The following is a 27,664-nucleotide window of genomic DNA, read 5'->3' as shown; positions in this document are numbered from 1 at the left end:
TAGAGATTCCTGTTAAGGAGACCAGTGCAATGTAGGTGATCTTTTCTAAGGGTATAAATAGCATGGAAATCATGAAATGACCCTGCCTTGGCATTCCACAAAGGGGAGGATTTCACCCTCAAGACAGCAGAGCTGCAAAGTAAGAAAGTGTTTCTTAAACTGTCTCTTTCTTAGGGAGAGCAGCACTGGTAAGCTTAGGCCTCTTGTTAATGCTGCATTTGACACTCTCTCAATTTTGTTGTTCTTGTGGCTTCGGATTTCTGCACAGCCCCCCAAAACAATGAAGCAGATGTAACTTATTAAATACTAGCATATCATTCCCAAATTACGTGGCACGTTCATTTTCCCGCCTTTTGACAAAGGAACTGTGGATACAGCCCTCAATGAAGAGCAGGAACCACTCCAGCCAACAATGTAGTAAGGGAGATGAAAGATTCCTGTGTAGGTGTTCCAACCTGATATAACCATCCGAACAGGCCAGCTGCTATTTGTAAGCACCTTCCCAGGGGAACACCTCATTCAGCTTGGCAGGAAACATGAAGAGAAAGCACCAAGAGGAACATCAAAGAAAGGAAAAAAGGAGGAGAGAAATCAAGGATGGGGAGAGTGAGGAAACAGAGCGAAGACAGAAGGGCATTCAGAGAAAAAACAGGGGACTAGGAAGAGCACAACACAGGAAAGAGATGTTGCTCTGGTGCCTATGAGGGAAAGGTTTTCAGATGTAAAGTAAACAAAACAAACAAAAAAAAAAGAACAAGAAAATTAAAATACATAAAGTAGGAGAAGATTTCAGAGAGAGAATTCAGATTGACATGAAGAAGAAAAAAATACATAAAATACATAGTTGAATTTCATACCCTTGTCCAGCCAATTTTAAATAGTAACTCTTATGTTTGTAGCATCAAGAGCTTGTGACCTTCATGATGAAGTATGGGGGCTGGTGGGGAGCAGTGGGGCCATGCTGAAAGGCTGCTGCAGGCACCAGAATGGGTGATTGGAGGCAGATCTCTTTTGTACACCATGGCTGGAAGCCTAGAGCCAGTATGAATATCCCCAAGGACCATTGCCCATTCTGTGTTTGAAGGCTGACAGTCGTAAAAATGTGACCACTTCTCTCTGAAGGTATCTGGGGAAGGGCTGTTGCCATGCAGGCAGGGATAAGAGCTCCTTCTAGATTCCTCTTCCAGTTGTTCAAGCTATCTAGGCTACCAGAAATAAAGAACTGAATGGAAATTTTAGTTCTTGCTGTGAAAAGAAGCTTTTGAATGAATTCTACATCAAATAATGAATGTCTTCTTTCCTCCTCCTCTCCACCTACCTTGTTCCTAAACATTAACATTTCATGTCGCTTGAGCTAAGTTTGGTGTCAGACTCACAGGATTCTGCTGAAAAATACACCCCTCTTTTGTGCCAAGCCAGAGAAGATGAGAGGCTTGTGGTGTTTTTCCTTCTCAATCTCTGCTCCACAGGGAAAAGCAGCTAAGGTTGTGTGAAACTGTCTTCTTCCCACTCTCCTAAACTTCACTCCTAAAAATGCTGCTCCCTCAGTGGCTTTACTGCTTCTCTGAAGGAGGCACGGCTTGGCCCACATAGTGCCATCACTTGCCAGGGATGTTTTCTTAGATGGTGGTGACTTTCATCATGATAGGAGGCTGAAGAAGATTGCTGTGGGACAAATCATGGGCATTGCTAGTTATGCCATTTGAAAATGGTTACTTAAGCATGAAAGAGAAGAAAAAGATCTGGAATTACAAGATTTAAAGCCTGTGCAAAGCTCCATACCTCCAAATAATTTCTGCCATTTCTGCTTCTTCTTTTCTAAACACTTGGGCTGTATGTGCATTATGTTTTTAAACTTTTCTCCAGAACCACCAAGGTGAGAAACATTCTTCTTCTGAAACAGGTTGTTTTGTGGGCAGGAGTACTAGTATGTGTTGTCTGTGGCCCTTTTCCCCCTAGGACTTTTCACCCACCTCGTGTATGTTGCTGCCAGCAGGCAGGTGGCTTCAGGCCACCCGTCCAGGCTGAGGCTGGCACTGTGGCTCACCACCACAGTGGCCATGCAACACCCAAGGCTGAGCTTGGAGCATCAATCTGGATTTCATCCTCAGAGCCAGCTGCCAATTTTCTCCAGACTTTTTAGAATGTCATTAATGAAGTGCAGTGACAAGATAATGAATATCTACAGTTGTGGAGAAATGTGCAATCAAACAGTGGGTTTGTTGTACAAGAAGTGGAATGCTTCTCTGGTCACTTGTGTCTGAGATACTTTATGGTATGTGGTAGTATTTCATGGTGAAGGCATGGGGACATGAACTTATCTGGAGACCCTAATAATTTTTCCTACTATAGAGAAAGCAAGTGGTAAAGAGGCACAAGAAGGAAATGTTGGTGAAAACAGACCTTTTGACAGTGAGCACTGTCTTGCTGCTTTTGGTGGAGTACGGACGTTCCTGTATCTCACTGTAGTGATGCTGAGATGTGCTGATACTTGCTTATTATGATCAGTGCTGAAAAGCAGAAGCAAAAAATTGCACATGACTTTGGGGTGCTATAATATACCTGAAATTAAAGCCAGCTTGGTGTGGAAATTATGACAGCTGATGTGTGTGTAACCCAAAATGTCTCAACCTGTATCTGAATTTACTTCTCAGATGTTAGAGAAAAATCACCCTTCCCACAATGCCACGTCAACAGGACAGCGATTTCTGCATGACAGGGGGATGTTTTTTCCCTTCTTTTACCTTGGTCCTGGTCTCACCAGTCCTGCAATTAGGAATCAAATTTAACTCTCAGTGTTTCTTTCAGTACCTGTGAGTCTTTAATTCTTTTCCAGCAGCAAAACAATTATTTTGGATAGGCACACTGGTTGGTTGTTAATTTGTTTATAATCAGTTTCCCAAGATGTTGCTTTGATGTGGGAGGAACTGAATTCTTTGGGTGCAAATATTTGCTGTTGACTCTCTTAGTCACTAAGAGATGTTTTCCACATTAAGGTGCCTTTACTTTTAAGGGAAAATGTCAGGCATCCTCTGATGTCAGATACACAAAATGTGTGGTTGCCTAAAGAGGAACCATTTGCTGAAGCTGCAACATGTGAGGGCAGAAGGGACATAGACCAGCCCAAGCCTTCGCCAGCCTACTGGCCCCTCTGGCTGCTCCAGGACCTGACGCCCCACAGATGCTGGTTCCGGCTATTGACCTACATCCCCGCTGATAGGCTTCCACACTAAAAGATGTCACTGTTCTTTTCCAAAAAGAACATGTCATCTTTTTTTTTTCTTTTTTTTTTTTATTTCCCTTGCCATCTTTTTGTATTTTCCAACTGCAGCTCTTTTAAGGCTCCCTGACTCTGCAGTTCTTGTCTTTGTATAGGTTATTTTTGGAAACTGGGGAACCAGGAGGAGGGATGAAATTTAGGGGAGTTAACTGCAGTAGAAGAAGAAAAGTTTTTCCCTTAGTGTGCTCTTTCTTCTCTGTCTTTTCTTCTCCTGACCTCTGTGGTCTGATCCTTATTGCATTGCTCATTCCAGGGCAAGCCATGGCTGACCCTCTTTGTGCCCAGTGAGTGACTCCTTCCCACGAGATGGTGTGCCAGTTTGCAAGCTGTTCTTGTCTCTTCCTCGCTGCAGCAGTTGCCATTTCTGTTTTGCTTTTCTGGGTCAGCCAGTTGGCCAAAAAGTGGGTAGGTGGTCAAGCAGAGTTTTGGGAGCTGTGAAACACTGGTAGCACTTGGGAAGTTATGTGCCTTAGTGTAAATTGTATGCAGAGAAGAATGTGTTTCCTTTGTTGTTTCCTCAGTGGAGCAACCCCCTCAAGGTGGTTGGCTTTTTCTTGAAATATTGGCGTGTTTTTTGTGTTAGAAGTGTTACATGCTGACTGCCAAACTTAATGAGATAAAACAAATTCATTGAAACACTGGGGAATAGCAACTGAAACCTGACCTGGCAGGGAGACCAGAAGCTCACCTTTTGGTTGTGGTGAATGGGGCAGGCAGTGCTGAGCACGGACCCCCAAACTGCCTGAGCTCTTCTGACCAGGGACAAACACTTCACATCTTTCATTTTTAATGCAAAAATATATGGAGAAATTTTCTTTGAAGGAGTACCCAAGGACTTTCTTTTTCCTGTCTAGGTTTTCTAAAATCACTAGCGCATAGACATTGACCATACAGTAAGGCAGGCTGCCCTCTTGCTAACTGAGACAGTATTCAGACAATTGAGATGCCTGTGAAAATCTGCTGATGTTTACACTGCTGTCAGGTATTGAAGTCACACCATAATATTTATTGTGGAATCTTGCAATAGGTTTTAAAATAGTTTAACATCACAACACGAAGTGGGAATTTTCCTCATTTTTTCTGCAGTTTTGAAAATGCTTAAATAGCAGTGTAGTGCATTAAATGTTAAACATTAAAAGCAAGGCTTATGTGTACTGACAAGAGGAGGTTGGTACAGGAGGAAATAACTTGAGTTTGATAGGAGTATGGGGGAAATCAAAGTAGGGAATGGTTGTAGACTCAAAGCAATAACATGCCAACTTTAAAGGATGCGTTTGGGTCAGCAACATAACAAGAGGTGGTATTGAGGAAGACTTTAGCCCTAAATAAATAAATTTTTAAAAAGATGATTCTATACAAGAAGCTACACAACTGATGCAAAAAGCCACCCAAATATGGGGAGAATTAAATCAAGAGAACATGAAGGACTGTCTTAAAATGCACAGAAATGAACGGAGTTTTGCTACCATGCTATATCAGAGATCACTAAAACTGCAGAATGGTTATGCAAAGTATTCACTATTGGGAAAATAGCCATTTTCTGAAGATTCTAGGAAGGAGTACTGGCATGCCACCGGGAGTGATTTATTTTCACGCAGGCTTGGTGTTCAATAAAGTCTTCCAGGGTAAATTATTTATTTAATTAAGAATGGCTACAGTTGTTCTGAGAGACTGGCAGCACAGCAGCAGGAAGTCCAATAGACATGGCATCTAACTTCTTACAGATAGGCTGCTTAAATATATATTTTAAATAATTAAAATTATAAATAAATGTAGGCATTTTTGTTTATTAGGAACAGTGCATAATAATGAATCCAGTGAATGTACTACCATGCATTGTAGGTATCTAATTTCTTGATTTAGTAACATGGAGGCTTATGCAGGCAAGCTAAGACATCAGACTGTTGCTAGCTGAATTTTTGAACTTTTCATAGGAAAAGGAAATGTCAGTAAGAGAAGAGTCAAGTTTATGAGTGCATAAGCCTGAGCAACCCAAAAGCTTTTATTTCAGTAGGCATTCCCATAAGACCAGAGAGAGAAATCCCCCTCTTCTTATGCCAAGTTGGCAAGATAGTGCTTTTTTCTTAGTTTTAACATATTCCAGAGATAAGAGATAAAGCTGGTGGTTAGAGTGAGTCCAGGAAGAGAGGAATTTGAGTATAACTAACAAGAGAAATTGTCATTTGAGGAGAGAAATCCCTGAAGACTGTCTACAAGATTTCATATTTTTGTCTATGTTGTTTAAAAAAATAAAGATGAAGCAATGTGATTTGGTAATTGAACTTTTTTCAATAAATTTGATTTTTGAGAATACTTTTTGCGTTTGATCCTTGCTTTCTTTGCTTGCAATATGAAAAAACCTTGCAAAAGGAAAAGAAGCCACCTCTTTTCGAGGAAACTACTCATGGATTTAGGTTGCTTATTTTGGCATGAAGGGAATAAAATGGATAAAAGTTTTGGAAAATATCACAAATGGGCATTTCTGAAACATCTGACATATCTGGTTTTTGACAGGCCTAGTAAGCAAATGAACATAGAGCTAAATACGCCTTCCAGGGTGCTCTCCCTTTTTGGCAAGCACTGATGGTGCAGGCCAGCCAGCAGGCTGCCTGCAGCCAAGCTGAGGCTCTCTCCTTTGGATAGGGTGGTTTGGACCTTCCCCTCTTTTCCCCCTTCACTTCATCCAAGGCCCTACTGGCTCTCTCGTGGTCCTTGCTGAAGCTGTCAGCATCAATGTCTCACTTTTGAGAGGTCGGCTTTTCTTTTACTTGACCTGAATTCTCTAGTGCTGCCAAAGCTTGAAGCGAGTCAGCAGGTGATCGGGGTTTGAGGAAAGGTTTCCTGCTGTCCTGGATGTAGTTTCATGTCCCAGAGGGTCTACTCCTACTACGTGTCCTCTGCAGCCACTTTCCTGAGCCCGTGGTGGGCTGGTTTGGGCAGCTGGGCAGGCAGAGAGGTGTTGGGCAGCCAGGGATTTCTGAGGGGTGAGCACCTTGGATTGGCCCCCCATGGGCACAGGTAGACTCTAGAGCTGGCAGGAGCACACAGCTGGCGTTTAGAGGAAGAAGCAAAGTGGCATCTTCCCCTCTTGGGTGGCAGCTTGCCACTGGACTGACCTTGTTGAAGCATGAAACTTCATCCTCAACATGCAGATCAAGTCTTGCACAGTGAGGTCGTTAACACTTAAATACAATGTTACATGATGACAGGAATGGAGAAACTAAAAGTGAAGACAGTGGAGTTTCCTATGCTGCCCTTTTCCACTCCACAGTTCTTGGTGACCCCAAGTCACTCTCTCTGTGTTTCTCTTTCCAGATGGAATTAGAAATGGGTGTACATTCCGAATGTGTTTTTTATTGGTTGTACCTGTGAGTGATGGAAGATTGCTTTTGCAGATTTGCAATCAAGTATCAAACTGAACTGAATGTCATTTCAGAATAGTCTGTTTGCAGTCACTATTTTTATTTTTGCTTTACAGTATCTCTGAGATACACCTAGTTCTGTTCACTGGAATTACAGAGTCAAAGAATTATTTGGGTTGCAAGGGACTTCTAAAGATCTAGTTCCAACCCCCCCTTCCACTAAACTAGGTTGTTCAGAGCCCCATCCAACCTTGCCTAGAACACTTCCAGGGAGGGGCATCCACAGCTTTTCTGGGCAACCTGTTCCAATGTCTCACCACCCTCACAGTAAAGAATTTCTTTTTTATATCCAGTCTAAGGTTACCCTCTTTCAGTTCAAAACTGTTGCCCCTTTTCATGTCACTACAGGCCCTGGTAAAAAGCCCCTCTCCAGCTTCCTTTAGGTACTTGGAAGGCTGCTATAAGGCCTCCCCAGAGCCTTCTCTTTCTTCTCGAATCTGAACAACCCTAAAGCTCTCAGCCTGTCTTCATAGCAGATAGACTTCAGCCCTCTGATAATTTTTGTGGCCCTCCTCTGGACCCACTCCAACAGGTCTTTGTTTGACTTGTGGCTGTCATCAGACCTGGGTATGGTATCCACGTGGGGTCTCACAGGAGTCCAGTAGAGGGGCAATATCACCTCCCTTGACCTGCTGACTACACTCCTTTTAATGCAGCCCAGTCATATCTAATAATGGGTCATACCCAATTTTTCGTCTACCAATATGTATTGGGTTTGTGTAGCAAGGTTTTGGTAGTGGGGGGCTACCGACATGGCTTCTGTGAGAAGCTTATAGAAGCTTCCCCCATGTCCATGCCAGATGGAAACAATATGGACCCACCACTGGCTGAGGCTGAGTCCATCAGCAACAGTGATAGCACCTATGGGATAATGGATTTAAGAAGGAAAAAAAGTTGCTGCACAATAGTATTTGCAGACAAAGGGAGAAGTGAGAATACTTGAGAGCAGTGACTCCACAGACACCAAGGTCGATGAAGGAGGGGCAGTAGGCTGCTCCAGGCACTGGTACAGATTCCCCTGCAGCCCATGGTGCAGACTGCGGCAACACATGGTAAGCCCATGCAGGTCCACAGTGCATCAGATATCCACCTGCAGCCCGTGCAGGACCCCATGATGAAGCATATGGATGCCTGAAAGAGGCTGTGACCCCATGGGAAGCCTGTGCTGTCTCCTGTGGGATGAACCCTGCCCTGGAACAGGATAAGGAGTGTGAGGAGTTATCCCCCCGATGAGGAAGATGTGGCAGAGATGACCTGTCTGAACACAACCCCATTCCTTGTCCTGCAAACTTGCTGAGGTTGCACTCAATTCTACTATGTCATTAATGAAGATATTGAATGGAGTCAATCCCAGTAAGGATCCCTGAGGAACACCGCTTGATATAGATCCATTTGGACATTGAGACATTGACTGTGACTCTCTGGATATGGCCATCCAGCCAATTCCTTATCCATTGAATGGTCCATCCATCAAATCTCTGTTTCTCCTATGCAGAGACAGAGATGTTGTGTGAGACTGTGTCAGAGACCGATAGATGACATCAGTTTCTCTTTCCTTATCCACCAACGTGGGTGCTGTAGGATAATACATAGAATAAAATGTCATGTTTTTATTGCCAACTTTATTTGGTCCCTTCAAGTCAAGTGGCATACATATGATATGAACAGACCACTGAGACTAATTATTTTTCATCACGATATTCTAGAAATACTTAGCAGGAATTTTGGTAACAAACGATCCTAAAAGTATTTTTAGTTAATATCTTGGAATAGGATAGTACACCAAAGAGGCTATTGCTGTCAAACACTAGTTTCTTACTTCAAGAAAACCTTGTTCTAGGTGCTCAGGCAACAGCTTTATTTAGTTTTATGGTTTGATTTGCTTTAAAATTTTGACATAAACCCTGTAATTTACTGTTAACTATGCTACCAAATGTGTCCAGTTTAGACTATATAATAGGTAGTGATAATTTGAAATTTAACTTCAAGTGTACTTATTTCCAAAAAATAAAAATACTGATTTTCATGTTAACTATCTAAAATAAGCACAAGTCCCACCACCACCATTCACTGTTATCCATCTTAGATTTCTTCAGGGGTGTTTGAATACAAGAGGAGGTATCAGAATCCTACTTCCAAATAGAGAAAAATCATTATGTAGTCCCAGAAGCCTGTACTTCTATAATATTTTAATTTTGTTTCTCACTTATAATCAGTATTACCTGTTTTGTCAATGCTAGCAGTGGGAAAAAAGTCCTAAGAGATTGATGTGCTCACAGAGTGAGACTAGCATAACTGTATTTAAGATGTTTCTGATATCAGTGTTCTGGTTTATCTAATGTTGCATGATACAGTGACTAAATTCTCCATACTGTTCCATCCTTAGTGAGCCAGTATTTTCTAATACTGCCCTTTTTTAAAAAAAATTGTAGGAATTTTAACTAATAATTTGGTAATTTGAGATTTTCTCTTACTGTCTGTTGGGAAAGCTCATAGTCTCTTTACTTTTCATAATATTCCTGCACCACATTAATGTGTATCCCAAACTGAATGTTCCTGGGCTAGTAAGAGATAATTCATCAGCTTCCTACCTCAAATACAGCATTTTTAAAACTACCACGAAGCTTTGTTGTAACAGGACATCTCTGTATTCTTTAATATTTATTTAGATGGGTATATTTAGTTACCATCATGATTCCTGTTCTGTGCTTTATCTGTTTTCATTATTTTTTTCTGTATTGAAAATTGACACATTTTTACTACTGGAAACAGCAAAAGCTGCTCCTAGCAGATCCTCATTTTTCCACTGTATCTCCTTTTACCCCACAGACCACTGTCCACCTGTCACATTCCCACATCTGTACATATTCTGTGCAAGGATTTGGGGTTCCTTGATGTTCTAAGAAACCAGACTTTAGAAAAGTTGTTGACTTCCAGAAAAAAAATTGCACAAATCAGCTTTGTTCTAGGTCTCCTGTATGAGAACTGACAGCTGGTTGTAAAAAAAAAAAAAATGCGAGCAGAAAAATGAACTGTGCCAAAAATTTCACTTTACAAATGGAGTAAAATGCCTGTTTCATGTGAACAAAGGATTTTGACTATTCCTTGTTCAAATAAGCCCTTCATCTTTAATTGATGTGGAGATTTGGATTGCAACCCCTTAATGAGTATTGACCAAGTCTGTGATAGCCATTTCCTGGAGGGCTGTATGAAAGGAGCATTAGCTGTAATGCTGTAGTAAAGTATTAGAGAAACGGAGCCCTAGGACCCTTACAAAATGCCTGGCCACTGTCATTAAACCATTCTGTCTTTCAACAGGCAGATGGCACATGGGAAGTTAACTTCAAACACAGCTGGGTGTTGCAGGATCAGCCTGATGCTTCCCAAACATTTGAGCAGTGTCTGCTTTACAATTGTTGTTCAAACACAGAAATAAGAGAGTATGTGCTTTTTCCCCATCAAGGTTTAAACAGACCTTTTGAGGATTATGAATGCAACCCTAGAAGTTAGTCTCTCTCACAGTATTTATATTGAGCTTCAGATCCTGATCTCCATTCTATGTTTAATTTAATTAATGGTTGATTGGGCCATCTAGAGATGTCCATATGTTTATGGCTTTAAATGCACAGCCAGCCACCTTCAACCACTCTCTGTCTCAGCCTCCTGGACAAGGAGGAAGAACAGAGTTTTATCCCTGCTTTCCACACAGGCTTCCCTTCCCCTGCATCCTCTGAGCAGCCAGTAGCCACTAGCGTAGCTTAGAGCAGATGCACTCACTGGTAAATGTGCCAAAGAGCTGTTCTGGCAGCTGTCTGCCACCACAGGCACAGCATTTCCTGGGCCAGCTCCTCCTCAGCAGGGATTTTCCTCCAGCCCAGAGATCTCCTGTTTGGAGTTTGGGCACTGTTTCATTGACCTCACCTGTCACACTTGTGATGGTGTCCGAAGTACATGTTGGCATCCCAACCTCGTAGCTGTCATGGCTTTTAAGTGTAGCAATGCTCCAGGTGTGTGTCCCTGTGATAGCCATGCAGCGGTGAGGTGATGTGGCCCTGTGCCTCAGTGGTACCTGGTACAGCAGGCTCTCCCCACTCTCTCAGGCTTGTGTGATGGCAGAAGGGAGGCACTGGGCTCTGGGTTGCACAATGGATCCATCACTGACTAATGTTACAACTTCAGGATGTGTGGTAAAGCATAATAGATGGTTTATAAGCTTTTTTAAATGTTCTTGATGAAGGGGGAATTACAATACTTCTGAACAAGTGAGGGGCTTCCCACATTTCATGTGAAATTGCTGGTTGTGTTTTCCCATGGAATTTTCAGACTTGCTATGAAGTATATTTAGGTGCTTCACTGGTGCTTGGTAAGGTGGTATCATACGCAGTTACACCTCCTCTATTTTTCATAATAGTCATACCATTGTAAAAGTTCCTAGAGTGGAGAGTGGTAAGGGATTTCAATGTTTCGACTCCTGCATCTTCTGTAGAAAGCAGATTGTTTTATTCCTGAGCATTGCATTGTGTGGGCACCAGTGAAAGACCTGGGAATGTCAAGAGAGAAAAGAGACTGGTGCTAGATGTCTGCAGGAAATTGGTGAGGATAATCAGCTAGAGGGCACCAATATTTCTTCTTAGGGCCCTTAAATGAGGCCATGTGGACTGCCAGCATATGGGTGCATGAGAGAAACATGAGGGCTTTACGAAACAGTTGTGCTAAAAATAATTTTGTGTGTTATTTTTAATAATGTTATCACAGATGAAGAAAGTGAGGTAGAAGTTCATAGCTTGGGATATTTCTTTCTCCTGCTTTACAGGGTACACTCTATAAATCCTTGCCTGTTTGGCTAGGTAATGCTTTCCAGAAGTATATCAATGAAGTAGGCATCAGAAACATAAAATACTTCCCTATATTTAGATTTTAAAAATGGAATAAAAAGTCATTCATTTTTAGACCCAAGCCCCAAAATTGTTTCTGAAAAGGGGGCTTGGATGTTAAAATCAGATATTTAATGAAACTAAGTTTTTAATGTTGCCAAAAATGCACAGTGTTTTGCAATCAGTGGTGTTAGTAGGCTCAGCTATAGCCTAGTAAGTTTTATTGCTGTGAAGGCATGAGAAGGACACTGAAACTGTTGAAGGGGGCAGGAGTATTGTAGGATTACGAGTTGATTGGTTAATTTAGAGGATTATGTTTTTAAAGCCAAAAAAATCCTGTTGCACAGAATTGGAAAGTAATTTAAGCTAGAAGGGATTTCTGGGGATTCTTTTTCTAGCCCCTGCTCAAAGCAGGTGCATGGTATGTGCTTTTGCATAGTCAGTAACCTGCCTTGCAAGGTAAGTAACTTCCCTTGATTTGTGCAAGAAAGATTAACTGTTTAGGTATTTTTCTTTGTGTATAGTACAGAGGCAAATAGCAAAGAAGCATAAAAATTAAGGCAAAAGTTCATCCAGATAGCATTGAAGCATCACCAAAATACCCCACATATATAAGGGGTTCTTTTCAGAAAAAAATTGCTTTAGGGTAGCACAAGGGACTTAGTTGAAGCATTTTTGAATGAATTTTAAATGATTCTTTTTATTGCTGGCTAATATGCGAGAAGAATTGATAAATAATAAGAGCAAAGGGCTCACAGCATTTTTTAGCCAGAGGTTCTGTTTAGATTTAATTGGTATAATGCAGTGTTAAAATTTACAAAACAACTTGTAATTGCAGTAGCTTATTTAAACGAGCTATTTGTGGTTATGTCTGCTGAGGAAACTTAAACTTCAATGTTCCTCAGCCATCTAATAGCAGCAAATTGACTGCGGGTCTCTTGAAGGAATATCCAAATGTAGGCTGTTGAATAATCCCTTTGGGGGCCCTGTAACTATTTTTGTGCCTGGATATGCGTCATCAGTGGGTATTTTCTCTGGTGACTAGCTTACATCAGTAGGTCTCCTACCATACGATCTATCAGTGAGTGACTTATGATTGATGGGAGTCACGGCTGCTGTTCAGCTTTTATCTGTGACCTCAAATAATGGACAACAGGAATTTCCAGGCTGTTAAATTCCTTGAGTGACTGAAGACACGGGATGGCTCTGCTGATAAATGCAGGTAGTACCCAGATGCTGGGTGTTCACCGGGGGACTGAGTCGGGGAGGATAGAGAGGGGGGTTCCTCTGCTGCAAGGCGGTGAATCCGGCGCCGACGTGTAGCCGTAAGGTGCGCTTCCCGGACGCCGGGAAGTGGCCGCGCCGGAGGACCGCTGAGCCACCGTGATGCTCTCACTCTCCCGAGCTCTCCAGCCACCCGTGTCCGCCGGCGGCAGTGGCGTTTCAATGTGTTTAACCAGCTGATCTTTAGGGCAGTTTGTCGGTTCATTTTATCCCAGGGAGACACGCTGTTTGCAGCTCTGTGGAGGGATATGCTGTGGAATTTTCAGCTGCAGTCTGGTTGCTTTTTTAACCCTTTTTGATACCGACCGTCAGCGGCGAGTGGATTTATTGGACTGCTTCACCCAGGTGCTGCCTGGGCTAAATCTGACGGTGCAGTAGGTTATGTGGTCTTAAGGTTAAGTTGCACCTGCCACAGTGACCCACAGAGCATGCATCGTAGTTAATTTCCTGATGTTTGGTACTTCATATTAAGAAAATAAGGACAGTAGACACTGACTTATCCCCTCTTTTTCTGTCCACTCTGCCCTTCTGTCAAAGCTGACAGGCGAAATGGGGCTGCAAAACAGCTGCAAGATTTTTTGTGTTACCTGTGATGAATTTAGCAGCTTGAGTCAGCCTCATGGCAAGGCATTTTGTCATTTCTTCTTCTTTCCCCTTTTGTTTTTCCTGTCTCAATTCCTTTGATGGAGTTGTGATAGGAAACAGGAGATCAGCTCTCTGGGAACTCATGCTCAGAAGTATCTCAAGCCCTTCTCCTGGCAACCAGGGAGAAAAAATGACAGACATGGATGCTCTCAGTGTGATTGATGATTAAAAAAAAAATCCTTAATGCTGTTTATTGTGCGGCATTGTTTGGCTGAGGGAGGATAGCAGCTGGATCCAAATTCCTCCTCACCACTCCTTCCTGTTGGCAGGTGGCCTTCCGGACAGGCTGGGCTTGCGAGCTCTCATGTGGGTCTTACTTATTTGAGTGCCTACCATTGTTTTTCATTGAGGTGACAGCGTGTTGGACTTTGTGCAAGATTTTGAGACTTGAAAAGCGTCAGAGGGAAAACAGGAGCTTCTTTTTAACTCGGCTGTATGTATGTCTCCTCCTCCGCATGTACTCGCCCAGAGGCTGGAGTTAATGAATGAAACCAGGCTGCCTGCAGGAGCCAGTTAACCCATGTCTGTGCCTTTGTTGACACAGTGCTTACAGGTGTGTGCTGTCACAGTGTGGATGGCCTCGCTCTGAGCTGTACAGGTTGTGTATACCTTTCTGCTGCTTTCAGACAGGTGCCTGGTCCAACACATGCACTGGGTCTGAAGTGAGTTTCCTCATCTGATCTGTGCTGTTGAGTGCTGGTTAAGAATTGCATTTGGCAGAAGTAGTAGGAAGACAAGCAGTGATTTAAAAAGAGTCTTGGAAAATCAAGGGAAAGGAGGGAATGGAAAGGTTTTCAATGAACTGTGGTTTACTTTATAAGTCATTATAGAATTCCTGTATATTTCCTTTATTTCTATGGTTTTTTTCAGTCACTTCAGTAAGATTTTGTGATTCATGACAGACTGCTTATATAACTCAAAATCTGTATAAGGTTAAGCACAAAAATGTTTGATGAATCTTGAGTCATTTGCATTAAAAAGCAGTGAATTTTCCTGGGGTGTCCTTTGAAAATGTAAAGATTGCTAACTGGTTGGCACTGCTGTGTGTATGATTTACCTCAGCTTTCTAGGAATCATTATGCCTGGCTACTCAGTAATATCTTTTGGCTAATTTTGATTTAATTTTCCCTCATTTTTAGGGGTATTATGTTTTAGGGCAGCGATAGTATTTTAGAGTAGCTTTCATTTACAGTGTTTGTGCAAAAGCTCAGCATTATTACCTTTCCAGAAAGACTCCACAGGCCTTCAAAACATTTCCAGAAAGGGTCGTCGTTTTCTAAGAAAAAGTGTTGGCAACTCGCCTAATGTTTCCTGATGCTTGGCACTGAGGCCAAGGCAAAGGGATGAAATCCAAACTGACACGTAGCAGTGTGTGTAGGTACCTCCCCATGTGCTGTGACAGAGATGTCACTCTGGGGACAAACTTAATTTAGGTGCTGACCCTGCAGTGAAGTCACGCCCTGTGGATGCCTGGATCTGTATGCCTACACCCTGTTGCCTTCAGTGACTGAGTGCAGGCACCAAGTTCTGCTAGCGCAGCTTGAATCGAGGAACAATGACTGCAGTGGGTAAAGCCTTGTTTTTTCAGAAGAGCCTTCACCTATTAAATGGCTGCCTTTAAAATCTTGAAAGTCACCCTGCACACAGGCTAGCCAGATACCTCATTTGTTTTTTAAAATAACTAGATGTTGTGAGCAAGGGATATTGCACATTCACTAATAGTAAAAGTATTCACTGTTGCATCTTGTAATAACTCCATCAGCAAACCTCTCCCTCCTCCAGGAAAGTGTGTTGGTGTTGTAGTGTGCAAGTAGTTCCCAGTGGGCACAGGACTGTAATTACCATACTTGAGAGGTGAAAACGGAGGCTGAACTGACATGGGAATATCAGGGTCTTAATTTTGAAATTTAAAAAAAAAATAAATACAATTCATTTCTCTCCCATCTGTTAAATCTATGACTACACATTCTGTACACCTGCTGTAGTGTTGAGTATTTGTTGAGGGTCATAAAAATGAATTGGTATCTAATAGTTTTCTATCATTCTGACAAAGTACTCTTGCTGCTTAAATACTCCTGAGAGTAAAGAGGTACCCTGGGATGGAAGGAAGAGTAAAAAAAAAATAGAAAGCTCACCTTGCCATGCTCCCCCCCTTTTGACAGCACTATTTTGTTTGAAGAGTGACTGTATGGAACAGGCAGTGCCATTCACTCATTAATGAATCATAAACCCAAGTAATTATATGTTGCTACTGTGAGCTGGCTATACATTGTAAAAATATGCTGATATATGAGGCAAAGTAATGATTTCACATCTTCAAGGCACATGATACCTTTTGTTTGTTTTTGTTCAAAATAATCTTATTATAGTCAGAAATACTTGATCTCTCATGCTGATTTTTGTGTTTCCCTAAAGTCCCATTGAAATCATTGAGCCAATTCCCAGATACTTGGAAACTGCAGTTTTGGTCAGCTTACGTGAGGAAGAGCTTGGATAGTTTCATTGGTTTGGTTGGGGTTTTTTTCCTTCAAGTATTGTGGAGGAAATAAGGATTAGCTGTCACTTCATTTAGGCACTACTTTTCTGTATGGAATAATAAGGAATTACTCACAAACGTAGCTGATGTTTGTAGTGGGCCGAGTAACAAAGAGTGAAGAGGAGGAAAAGTAATGCAGTGAAAGTACAGTGTAAGGAAAAGTTGGAACAGTGAAAAAAAGTTATTATTTCATTTTTGTCATATATTATTTTTTAAATCCAATTTATGTGATGAATGAAAAGTCTTCCATCTTTTAGATGCTACTGTGTACAGTAATGTGAATGAATGGAGTCACATAGCACTTCAGCTCTTTCTGTACATTCTGTACTTGATGACCTTCATCCTGAAACCTTTAGTCATCAGCTCAGTCCTTCCTGCAAGCAGTCAGTGACTTTCATGAGACTGTGAAGATCCAGGCCCAGGTTGCCAGTAAGTTCATATATTTGTAAATGTGGCATTGAGTTAGTTTTGAAAGGAATCCACCCATTTGTTTACATATGGGGAAGAAGAAAGAGGGAATGTACTGCAAGTGAAGCCTGTGGACTGTGACAGATGGGAAGGTACCTCCTTTAATGTCAGTAGTACAGCACCAGCTCCTGTAAACTGTGGCAAAGTCTTTTCTTCATCTCCTGTTTTGTTTCATTTATCGACACAGCATAGTACTTCTTGTAGTGACTTTTTCTCTTGGTAATACTCTTTAGTGCCACAAAGTGACCATTTTTCCTGCAGGACCTCAAACAGCTCAACAAGTGGTGTTCTGCCAGTGACTCAGCTCAGCGTCCCTGTCCATCTGCTTGCAGCCACCAGCACTCCCTACCAGCTGCCTGTTTCCAGATGCAAAGCCATACGTGAATTCTGAGACAGGAGTGGGTAAGGGACAGGGTTATCCTGGGTAAAAAGGCCCTGTATTCCAAGGAGACAGCAAGGGAAGAGGCTCCCTTCCAGCCCAAGTTAAATTTTTCCTGAGGCAGATCCTGGCCTTTTGCATGATGTTCAGATTGGCTTGGAAACTTGCAGTAAAGGAGCAAAAAAGAAATGCCACACTCTGACATCCCCAGGAGCCTTGATAATGTCAGGACACCTGACAGTACAGCAGTACTTCAAAAATGGCACTGTCCTGAAGGATTTACATGATACTGCAACAACTAACAAGATGAGTGCAGTACAAGGTACTAATTCAAGTTTGCTGAGGACTTTGCCAAGTGTCTGTACTTTCATGACATGACTTTGCCCCTCTGCAGACAGGCCTTTAGCATTGAGGAGTTTTCCAGAAACTCATCCACCCTTTTTTTTTCTCAAGTACAATAGTCAGTTGCTACCCTGCTAGTTAGAAATAATAGCAACTAAATTAAAAAATGAAATTCCTTGTCAAGTAGTCATTTTGTTTTCACAAACTTATTCCAACATCCTCAAGGATGGACTCTCTGCAGCTTTCCTTCTTGTACACTTTCTTATCCTTTTAGGCTGTGAAGTGAATGTATGTTTGCAGATTGCTCTGTGTGCTGCCTGTGACCATCTTTGTTCAGGGACAGAGGAGATACAAAATCTATCCATGAGGTAATGACATCTGCTATCCCTTGATTGGGAGGTAGGATATCAATCCACAGTGTGAAACTCCTTTTTTACCTCCAGGGAATTCTATTTCCATATACAAAGGCCAGCCAGAAATCCTAATCTGGAAGTCTGTAATTTGTGAATGAAAAAAAATGGGATTATTACAACTAGGAGACAGAAAACTAAATAAACCCCCTTCTACTAAGGTGTAGGGAAAAGTCATAGTAACCAAATTTTCTCAATCTAACCTAATCATGGAGCATCACATTGAGTAAAGAAAATAGGAATCTTTGAGGCTGCTTTACTAGTAGATCTCCATCTTTCATAAAGCTCAGGGCCATGGACTGATGAAATACAGCCTGTCTTTGGATGCGAGGTGGTGATTTTTCACCCTGTTGACTCTTGACCAGGAGCTCAGGTCTCATTCCACCAGAAGCTTGCCCCTGGTTACAGAGGGAGCAAGGCTGCAAATCAGAAGGTCAGTTGCTTTTTTTAGTTCAGCATTTTATACTTTGATCGCTATTAAATTATATATCAGAGTGGTAGAAGCATCAGAGCCAAGATCACCTAGAAGGGAATAGCTGACTCAAAGAGGTGTAATGTAGTAAAATGGTGCAAATAAACAAAAGGAGTATTGTTTAATTACCAGGAAAAAAATTGTTAGGGTGAAGGTCTCTTCTCCTGATGGAAACCAGAGGAGTTGATGAATTTGAGCAACTCAAAAGTGACCTGGAAAAAAAACCACTGTAAAATATACTATATAGATTTTTCTTCCTTGAATACGAGATGATCTAATAGACTTTGATAATTTCCTTTTTTGATCTAATTTCTGGAATTCTAAGATTGCTTTTTTATAAAAGGTCATTTTCTTGCCTATCCCACTGCAAGCATTCTTCATGAAAATTTTTGGGTCTTTTTCCACAATAATCCAACATGGTGATATTTTGAAGACTCCAAACAGGTTCTCATGCCCTATCTTTCAGTTGCTCCATTGTACAATTCTCAGAGTACTTGATGGGAGTTTTGCATTGAAATTGTAAGGTATTTGTATCTAGCTGCTCTTTAGAGGTCCTAATCATATCCATGCTCTATTCCCAGGGTAGCCTTCTTTCAGTTCTTTAAAGCTACAATTTGGCTTTACAGGAAATAATAATCATGCCTGCCATACTGTAACTAAAATATTCAGACATGAATCTTTTTCTTGACTTCCTATAAAAATGTCATTTGTCGTTCTATTTTGTTTGTTCTGGTTTGACTAATAGTATAAACAAGAGTTTATTAAAACATTAGCTCTAAGTTGTAGTTCTTTCTTGAGACTGCAAGATCTTGCAAAAAAGATTACTGAAACTGCAGGGCAAAACCACATATTAAGAGAAAAGTGAATAATGAGTGTTTCCATACGGATTTTTAAAAACGTACAGCTTGTAGTTGAACTAAATGTACTATTTCTTCCACTGCAGTCAGGAAACCCTCATAGACTTTGGACACTGCCGCCAAAAATTAATTCTTCAGCTGTTTAAAAGATGTCAAAAGTTAGTTTGACAATTGTAATCTCTTCCAGGAATTCCCTTTCCCATTTTCCCTCCCTATAAAAACAGATAACAAGATGCTTATATAGTAGAAATGGAAAGTCAGAGCTATTTTATGAAGCACTGTGCATTCCTTCCAGCCTTAGGAGATGAGGCATGACATCTCCACGATGGGCTAGGAAACGCAGGCATTCTGTTGTGTAAGTAGCATTTGCTTCAAGGATTAGCTGCTTGCCAAGATAGCACAGATTTAAATGTTTCCTAAGCCATTTCTGAGTTTTTGCGTAACATGGCAGCCACAGGAGAGCTGTGGAGATGGCTGGGTAGGAACTCAAAGCAGTGACCAAGGAAAGACAAAACCAAAGGAAGCAGAGAAATATGCTGCATGTGCCAGTATCAGCTGACACAGCAGAACTGAAGAAAAGAGAAAGCAGCACCAGCCTAGTTTCTCTTGAATTTCTGTCCTCAGTTTTTCATGCAACAAGATGAGATAAACTGAAAGGAGATGTTGCTTGAACTTTTGTTCTGAAGCATCTTGAAAAGGCATTAAAACATGGACTCAAAGGTCAGAAGTGTTCCCTTTTCTGGAACAAATTCCCAGGACAGCTGTTAATACTACTCTGCCTTTTAGGGCTAATCTTTAATAGTATTCACTGATAAGTAATAAAAAGTATATAATATTACTGTGGCTGTGGTGAGGAGTGGTTTGTTCTTCTCTAATGACGGAAAAGAGATTCTGTGTTAGGAAGAGTGAAATAATTGAAGAGGTTGCCAATAAAAGAGCCACTCTATTTACAGAGGGTGCCCTTGCGTTCAGCACATGCCAATTAGAGAAATGTCACATTATGTGTACAGTGGGTTATTACTGCACAAACACTTGCACAATTACGCGCTGGGTCAGAAGGGCAAATTACCTTCACCTCATAGCCATTGTTTTAAAGGAAACACAACTACCAGGCACACAAACATCAAGTGTTGTGGCAGGGGAAGAATAATGTAATGACTGTTTGAAAATGCAGGCTAAACTAAAAAGAGTCCATGAAACAAGCCTTGGTATTGTGGGAGGTAACTTTTCCCATGTCTCCAGTATCTGAATTAAAAACATAATCTTTGTGTAATGGAGAAACAAATACTTTCTTCCATCACTTAAATACAGTTTATATACTGTTATGTTGTTCTGATGCTTGGAAATGCAAGGAGAATATACATTTGTTTCACTTACCTTCTTTGATACTGAAATGTTTGTAGTCCATGCACCCTTGTAAATAAGTTTGTGCCCTTCCTTCTGTTGTGCTGTGAATGGTTTGTTGTCACCATCCTCTGATTCACTCTGATCTCAGTTCTTGTGTGGCTCTGATTGCCTTTAGTAAAGGGAATAAAGGGCAGTTCTGCAAGTGAACTTGTGCAAGAGATGTCCTTGGGTGTCACTTGCACCTGTTTTTAGGTGTTCTACTTGGTATTTTATTTTGGATATTTTGCCTGAAGCTTCATTGGATTCAAGTCTAAAGAGGTAGAAGGCTCTGGGCATGCTGTGGCCATCTTGAGTGCATACAGGATAGCTGTGCTGTATGTGGATTCATAAGTTTGCTTTAACGCTACCAAGTTTGTCTTCTTTTCTAATGTGGTTGCCATCTGTGCTTGTTCCGGCTTCTCTCTGGGCTGTAAGAAAGAACACACTTCAGCAGGGATTGTGTTACCATCAGTGGCCTGAACCTTTGTGCTCGCTTGACCTCATACCTCTAGGAAGCTCAGCTGGCAAACATAGCACAGACCTTTGTGGCAACACCCTCTGGGAGCATGGGCAGCCACTAAGGTTATCCTGCTTCCATATATGCCAAGGTATTTTCATTGACATGCTCTTTTCACAAGTTTGAAGTCATTATGGCTTTAAAGTACCAGCTTTCCCTAAGGCAGAAGCACTGCGCTCACCCGAGGACCTGCTCAAACCCAGCATCTGCTGGGGCAGGATGGGGTGGCAGAAGTTAAAGGGAGAGCATTAGTTTGAAAAATTTTATGAGGTCACTATCCTTTTAAATTGGTTTACACAGATGGCTGTCTGGTTTGTTGCTTTGTCCTTGCTTAATAGTAACTGTTTATGGAAAAATGAATTGCTTTGCAGAAGGAGGTCCAAAAGCTCATGCTGTTGTTTCCCTCACTGGAGATCTTCATGTTATTATGGGCATACAAAGATTTGGCCTGAAATGGAGATTAATTAGGAAGTATAGTGAAGAATTAACTGTTTTACTTGTTCCTAAGCTCCGTAGTCCCTGGGTTAGAAATCATTTCCCAAACTGCAGGAGATAAGAGAAGGTTATTCCTGGTTTCACAATGTCTGCATTATTAGGGCTTTGTGCTTTGTGTATTCTGACATCAGCTGATACCTACGCAAGTCGGGTCCAGCTTCTCATCCAAACCACTTCCCAGGGTTTTCTCGGGTAATGGCTGTGATTCAGAAGACAACACAGTGCCTCAGAAAGGCGTTTCCTTACACGTTGCACCCAGACTGTGTGACCGAGGAGAAACAAGGTTCTTAGGAAAAAGTTTTGTTTAAAAATACCCATTTTTTTGTTTGTTCTGCTTTCAGATTTGGATGTGCATTGCTTGCCTTGTTTCCCACTGACCTGTTCATAGACTCATGATATGTATTGTGGAAGATGTAGAAATATAATGTACATATAGGCATGAGGCAGAAGTCTGAGAACATTCTCCAGGCAGAGAGTCTGATTTTGCATCCACAGTTGTTCCTACCTGAAAAATAAAATAAAAAAATCCAACCAAATAATAGACAGGAAGACGAGATTAATTCTTTTTAAAGAAATCAAATTTAAATAATGATACTCTGCACTTTTGCAGGACTGTCTACTTAAGAAGCTGAGAGTGAGTTAGAAACATTGATGAAGCCTCTATTCTGTGAGGTGGGTATGTGTTTTTTATTACGATTTTGAAAAAGCTCGGAAAATTCAAACCGTTTGCCCAAGTCCAGGCATGGAGCTATTTAAAAGCCTTGAATAGACTCTGGAAATTTTCTGCCACGGCATGTGTTCTGATCAGCAATTACAAATAAGGTCTTTTGCCCTTCTCTGGAAGGAAGTGATGAGTTTGTGCATTCTGTTAGTGTTTCAAGTGGCTCTTTTGATTTTTGATTTCTGACTAATGGAATAAGTGACTCTCACAGATACTTTTGCTCTGTTGCCCTCCTGCTCTTGTGATAGCCTTAGATCACAGTTTGGGGAGATAACAGTCTGCAATGGAGGAGCCAGTGGAAATCAACCATGTCCACTGGATCCAGGCCACACATAATCTAGGGTTCAGAAATGTTCAGTGCGTTTCATTACTTTTTTATTTTTTAGCACTTCATCATGGTCAGATGCACCAGCAGTCTTTTAATAAATCCCCTTTCACATTCATACTTGCAGCTCAGGTTTGCTGGCCCGTGGGGCCTGGATTATTTGAATAAGGCTGAGAAGTGAAACTGAACATTTGTAGATGCAGCAATTACAGGCAGCCAATCTTGTGAATATTGTAATTTTGATAATCTTTGTTATTGCAAGATGCTGTATGCGAAACTGTCAGCTCTGCTTGCCGTCTGCATGAACAGCTTGAACGTGGACCTTCAATGCTTCTGTGTAACAGGCTGGTTGCCCACCCTGCTTGAGCAGCTCTGCTCCCGAGGGGCTTGTTTTGGGCAGTGACTTGGACAGTCTCTTGGATTCTTGCTTGTTTGCACTGGTTTTCCCTTTGGCTTTGGGAGATAAACCGAGTGAGTGGGCTCCTGCCTCCTGCTTCCTGCCATTGGCATCCTGGATTTGTTGTGGCAAGAAATAAGTCAGGATTGGAATTTTCTTTAAACTGCTGTTTGCCTTTAAAAGCCTTTTTATGGAATAAATTACTCTGGCAGTAAGTACCAAAATAGGTATCCATAAAATATGAATTTATGCATGCCAGCATTTATCTCTTTTGTCTATTCACAAATGCATACCAAAAATTGATTCTAGCTCCATATGGCTCCCAATCTCTTCCCTCCCCCAGCTGTCAGCTTCTCCTCACCTGCATGAGTGAAAGGGAGCAGAGTGCTGGGCCATGAAGTGAAGGTGGGTGTAGCAGAGAAGTTATATTGAATATGTTTTTCTCCGGGACATCACTGTGGGTCCTCAAGTGCCTTTTGGTTTAGATGGAAAATGCATTAAAAAGGTGATGCATTTTGGTGCCACTCTTAGTTAAAAACTCTGAAAAAGGAATGAAAATACTCAGAGAGTGAGTTATTTACATGTTGATTTGCTTTCTGGGTGGCAACGGTTGTGTATAAGCTATTACTGCTCTAGAAGCTTTTCAGTAGACATGGCTATCAATTAAAATCACTTAATTTTAATCTGAAATTTATACTTGATTGAAGTAGAGATGACAGGCCTGCTTGTAAGCTGTTCAATAGGGTTATAAGAAAGCTGAGATAACCTCCACCCCGAGACTATCCATTTCCTGAGCATAAGCACCATTTATTTCGCTCAGTTCTGAAGTGTTTAAGTTCAAAATCTATGGTGGGATTTGTAATACATAATGTGATTGAAATTATGCAAATCCATTGCTGTAGTGTAAAATAATGTGAGATCTTTGGGAGGGAAACCACACAAATCTCTTGCTCTAACACGTCTGAAGGAGAGAGGTGCAGGTTTCCCATGTCACTAATGCAAGATGGGCAGTGGGATGGCACAGCTGTCCACATGGCACTGCAGGAAAACCCGCTTCAACATTCTGATGTTAACCAAATCCTCTAAGTCTCCAAAATGGGAAAGTTATGAATGTATTAAATGTCATTGCCATTAAAAACAGGATTCCAAAATTACAGGGTTACTCCGCTTCTGGTGCTTAGTGGGGTGGTGGGCACCTAAGTGGTCTTCTGTTGCAGATGCTCTGGTCAGCTGGTAAGGGAGCTTTAATGGTCGCAGATGATTTGGAGGTTTTGGGGTTTTTTTTGAGCCCATGGTTTTATGTCCTGTTAGAGCATTAAGTTACGTTGTCAAATGCGGATATTTAGAGAAATAGACAGAGAAACGGCTAAGGAGCGACAGAAGACAAAACTGGTTGGGAGAAAATTTAAATGGCAGAAGATTCTAAAGTACTTTACCTCTTCTCTAAACTGAAACAACCACTTGTCAACTCCTAGGCAGTACAACATCTTACTCAGAACATTTTAAATGTTCCTTCAATTTTACTTTGCATAAAGGTATTTTGATGTTATGAGTGCATTCCAACTCAGCTTCTATGTCTTGTTAAATTGTAATTCAGTGGGTAGCACAATACTGTCAAACTGTTAGTATTGAAGCATCGTGTTATATCACAAGGCTTATTACTGTCATTGATCTTCATTTAAACCAGGGACAAAATTTCTACTTTTCATTTCTGTCAAGTCAGTAAGTTTTTCTTTCAGGAGCCCCCAGTATGAAAAGTTTGGATGAGTTACAGAGTTTTACAATTCTTACCATGCAGTTTCAGTTTTTAAAATAAGTGAACTGTGCCCTCTTTTATTGTCTATAAACCCCGTAAATCCCTAGAACTACATATTTATGAAAACATAGGATTTCAGCACAGATAGGGCTGACTTGTCATTTCTGTGAGAATGTTTACAGTTAAATGGTCTCAGGAATAAAACCACAGCTTTTTTACACATATGTTTTGTGAATATAGGACTTGCACACGCACTGAGCCGTGAACCAAAAGACTGAGCCAGCAGAGAGGAAGGAATTTGTCTGCTATACAGCAAAAGGAAGTATTTGCTGTATTATTGAAGCACATGGCCTTTTGCCATTTTTGATACAGTATTTAAGGGTTGTGCACCCAAAGTCTGCTGCCCTCTTGACCCATCATTCATCGCTGGCTGCAGATGAGGTAGATGAGATGCAGCACCGTAGGAGAGCCATTGTTTCAGCCCTGCACAGCTCCTCAGAGACCGGAAGCTGCAGACAAAGTGGCTCCCTGTGATTCACTGCTCTGCTCAGCCTCCTGGTGTTTTCTCTTTTACCTGTGCTTTTTCTGGCCCTGCTCTGTGCTGGCCAAGGTGAGCAGGCACATGAAGAAGCTGTGGGATTGATTTGCTTTCCACTCAGCTTCACTGGGAGTGAATGAGATGAGCATCTGGGATTATTTTTCCTGTATTATAAAGGAGAACTAGATAAAATTATCACAGCATTTGCCTTGGTGATATATTTAAATTTATTTCCCTTTTGACTATTCAACACTGTTGATAGATGATGCTTAAAATGATGAATTGTCCATAATTTTTCTAGCACACTGTGAATTGCCCAGTCTTTTTTTTTTCCCCTCTCTGTAAGCTGTTCTGGTTACAGAGATGCCAGCATCCCCAGCAAGTATGCTAAGAATGTAGAGTTATACTTTATACTGCTAAATTAACAGACAGGAATAGTCACACCATACCAGATTCAGCTCCCAGATGGGAACTCTAGACCGAATTTTAATGACTTTTTAACATGAGTAATTTTCACCAATATAACATACAGCGTGATTTAAAATAAATGCTGTCATCTTTCTCTGTTGATGACAGGTAACTTGTAGAAAAGAGAGATGATTTCTTTGTTTTCAGTGGCAGGTTGGACATGTCTGGTCATTTTGGTCAGTTAACTAGGAAGGTTAACTCCTCTTTTACTGTCTTAAGCTATTTAAATTTAAAAAGATAATTTTTAGTTTAGCAAATGTACTTTTTTGTGCACTATTTTGAAGTGAAAACCAGTGTCTAATTCTTATTCGCTTTGTTATATGCAATTCTCTCAGCTTTTACATTCCTGTAAGTAACAGGAGAATGAATCCTAGATGGCATAACAATATCAGAAGAGTTAACTTGGATTGTTATAGTGTGTGGTGCTGATGGTGGAAAATATTCTCAGGCATTCTGGTCTCCTGACTAAGGAAGGGTCTGTTCATGAGATGATGAAATCTATGGGTTTAGGTGTTTTGCTTGTGCCAGCTGGAATATTGTAGGAGATTTTGGCCCCCTTTAAATTTTAACAATGACTGTGTTATGATGAAATGATGCAGAAGTTTCATGATTTGTTTAAAAGAAGAGAAAGGGTTTTCCACTTTTTGTGAACACTTTACCTAAGAGATGCTGGAGTTCATAGCTTGACTTTTCATTGGAATGCTTTTATGTTCCTGCCATGAAGCCACGTGAGATACACAAATGCTGGAAGAAAAAGTTAAAAGAGATGTACATTAGTGTTCAGATGGAAATACAAAGTTTTCTGTGTTAGTACCACAACTTTAAATACTCTTATCTCCCAGTCATTTCAGGTGCTCAGACACTGAGGAGATACTTTAGATAGCATTACTTTGTGCTGTTCTCCAGTTCATGGTATTTCTAATTTTCAGTCCACTGTAGTACTCTATTCCTGTTTATAAATCTTTTAAGTGTGCACATTAAAAAAGTAATTAAATTGTCATTATAATTTATAGTATGCCTGAAGTCAATCACCTAATTAAATGGAAAGAGCAGAGAGATAGTAGGTTCATAAGCATTTATTAAGTACTACAGTATTAATTATGCAGGACTTTTGAACCAAGCAAAAGAGGAAGGAATGGAAACACCAATCTAAAAAGGCTTTCCATTGCTGCCCTTCTCAATTTTATAATGTGAGACACCCCCAGCCCCATGTTGGGAGGACAACACTAATGCTTTCTTTTTGTTAATTTTTAATGAAATTATGATGGAAGTTTTTTATGACAATCACTTGCTGAATTTTCCTGTAATATTTTTGAAAGTATAATTTGTTCCCATGCAGAGGCCTATAAATACATGAGTCGAATTGGAAGATACATTTAGAATTACGCTCTGGGGTGGATCGTGCAGCAGCAGACTCTTCATTGTCACTCCTCAGTGTCTCGGGTGGGGAGTGGGTCCTGTGCTGGTTCCAGAAAAAGGACTTGGGGGCCAGTGGAGGTAGTGCCCAAAAGGGGAGCCCAAAAGGGGAGGCTGTGCATGGCACTAGGAGAGCTGCAGGGATATGTAGGGACAGTGTGAACATCTTTCTTTGCAGCTCTTCTTCCACCTCCAGCTGTAAATCTGTGTTGTCTGACAGTGGAGGGTATGAAATGGTGGCTCACCCTGTGGGACTAGGGTCAGGAGGAGACTCTGCAAGGTGGCAAGCTGTGGGCTGCAGCCTAAGAAATGGGAGTGAATTATATTAGTGAGCTTGTGAAACAGGGCTATCTCATTATGTCTGGTTTGTATTTTGCTGCATTAGATGAACTGCCTGGAGCAGGCAGATGAACTGGATGGAGCAGAAGCAGTTAGAATTTCTTTTTTCCTGGTTTGTTGAAAAATTAAAAGCTCGGATAACATACACACTGAAATATACTCACATATGTTCCATGTTGTTTCTGGGATTTTCATTTCAGCCTCAGTGACCTTTACACCTGCACATTAGTCATCAAATCCTCTCTTTTAGATAGCAGTGGGGTCTGATCCATCAGCCTGGGCCCTGAGCCCTGGCTGCACCAAAGTAGTCCACAGGCTTTAGTGGGAGGGAGAGACT

The 27,664-nt window shown here is 41.2% G+C and overlaps 1 protein-coding gene across 10 annotated transcripts in view; it reads left to right on the top strand.

Moving 5' to 3' along the window:
- The window catches only part of HIVEP2 (HIVEP zinc finger 2), a 140,951-nt gene that overhangs the window by 43,566 nt on the left and 69,721 nt on the right, over window positions 1-27,664 (top strand). For 6 of the 10 annotated variants that reach the window (XM_071549204.1, XM_071549206.1, XM_071549203.1 and 3 more), the window contains one exon: window positions 21,978-22,039. The exons of 2 other annotated variants lie outside the window; for them this stretch is intronic. The gene's annotated coding sequence lies outside the window, so the exon portion shown is untranslated. Of the gene's footprint in view, window positions 1-12,657; window positions 12,799-21,977; window positions 22,040-27,664 lie in introns of those variants that run through there. 2 more of the 10 variants (XM_071549212.1, XM_071549213.1) reach the window with 2 other exon arrangements.

The sequence above is a fragment of the Pithys albifrons genome, chromosome 2 (genome assembly GCF_047495875.1).
Source record: "Pithys albifrons albifrons isolate INPA30051 chromosome 2, PitAlb_v1, whole genome shotgun sequence".
Lineage (NCBI taxonomy): Eukaryota > Metazoa > Chordata > Aves > Passeriformes > Thamnophilidae > Pithys > Pithys albifrons.
This window is presented reverse-complemented; position numbering and strand designations above follow the sequence as displayed.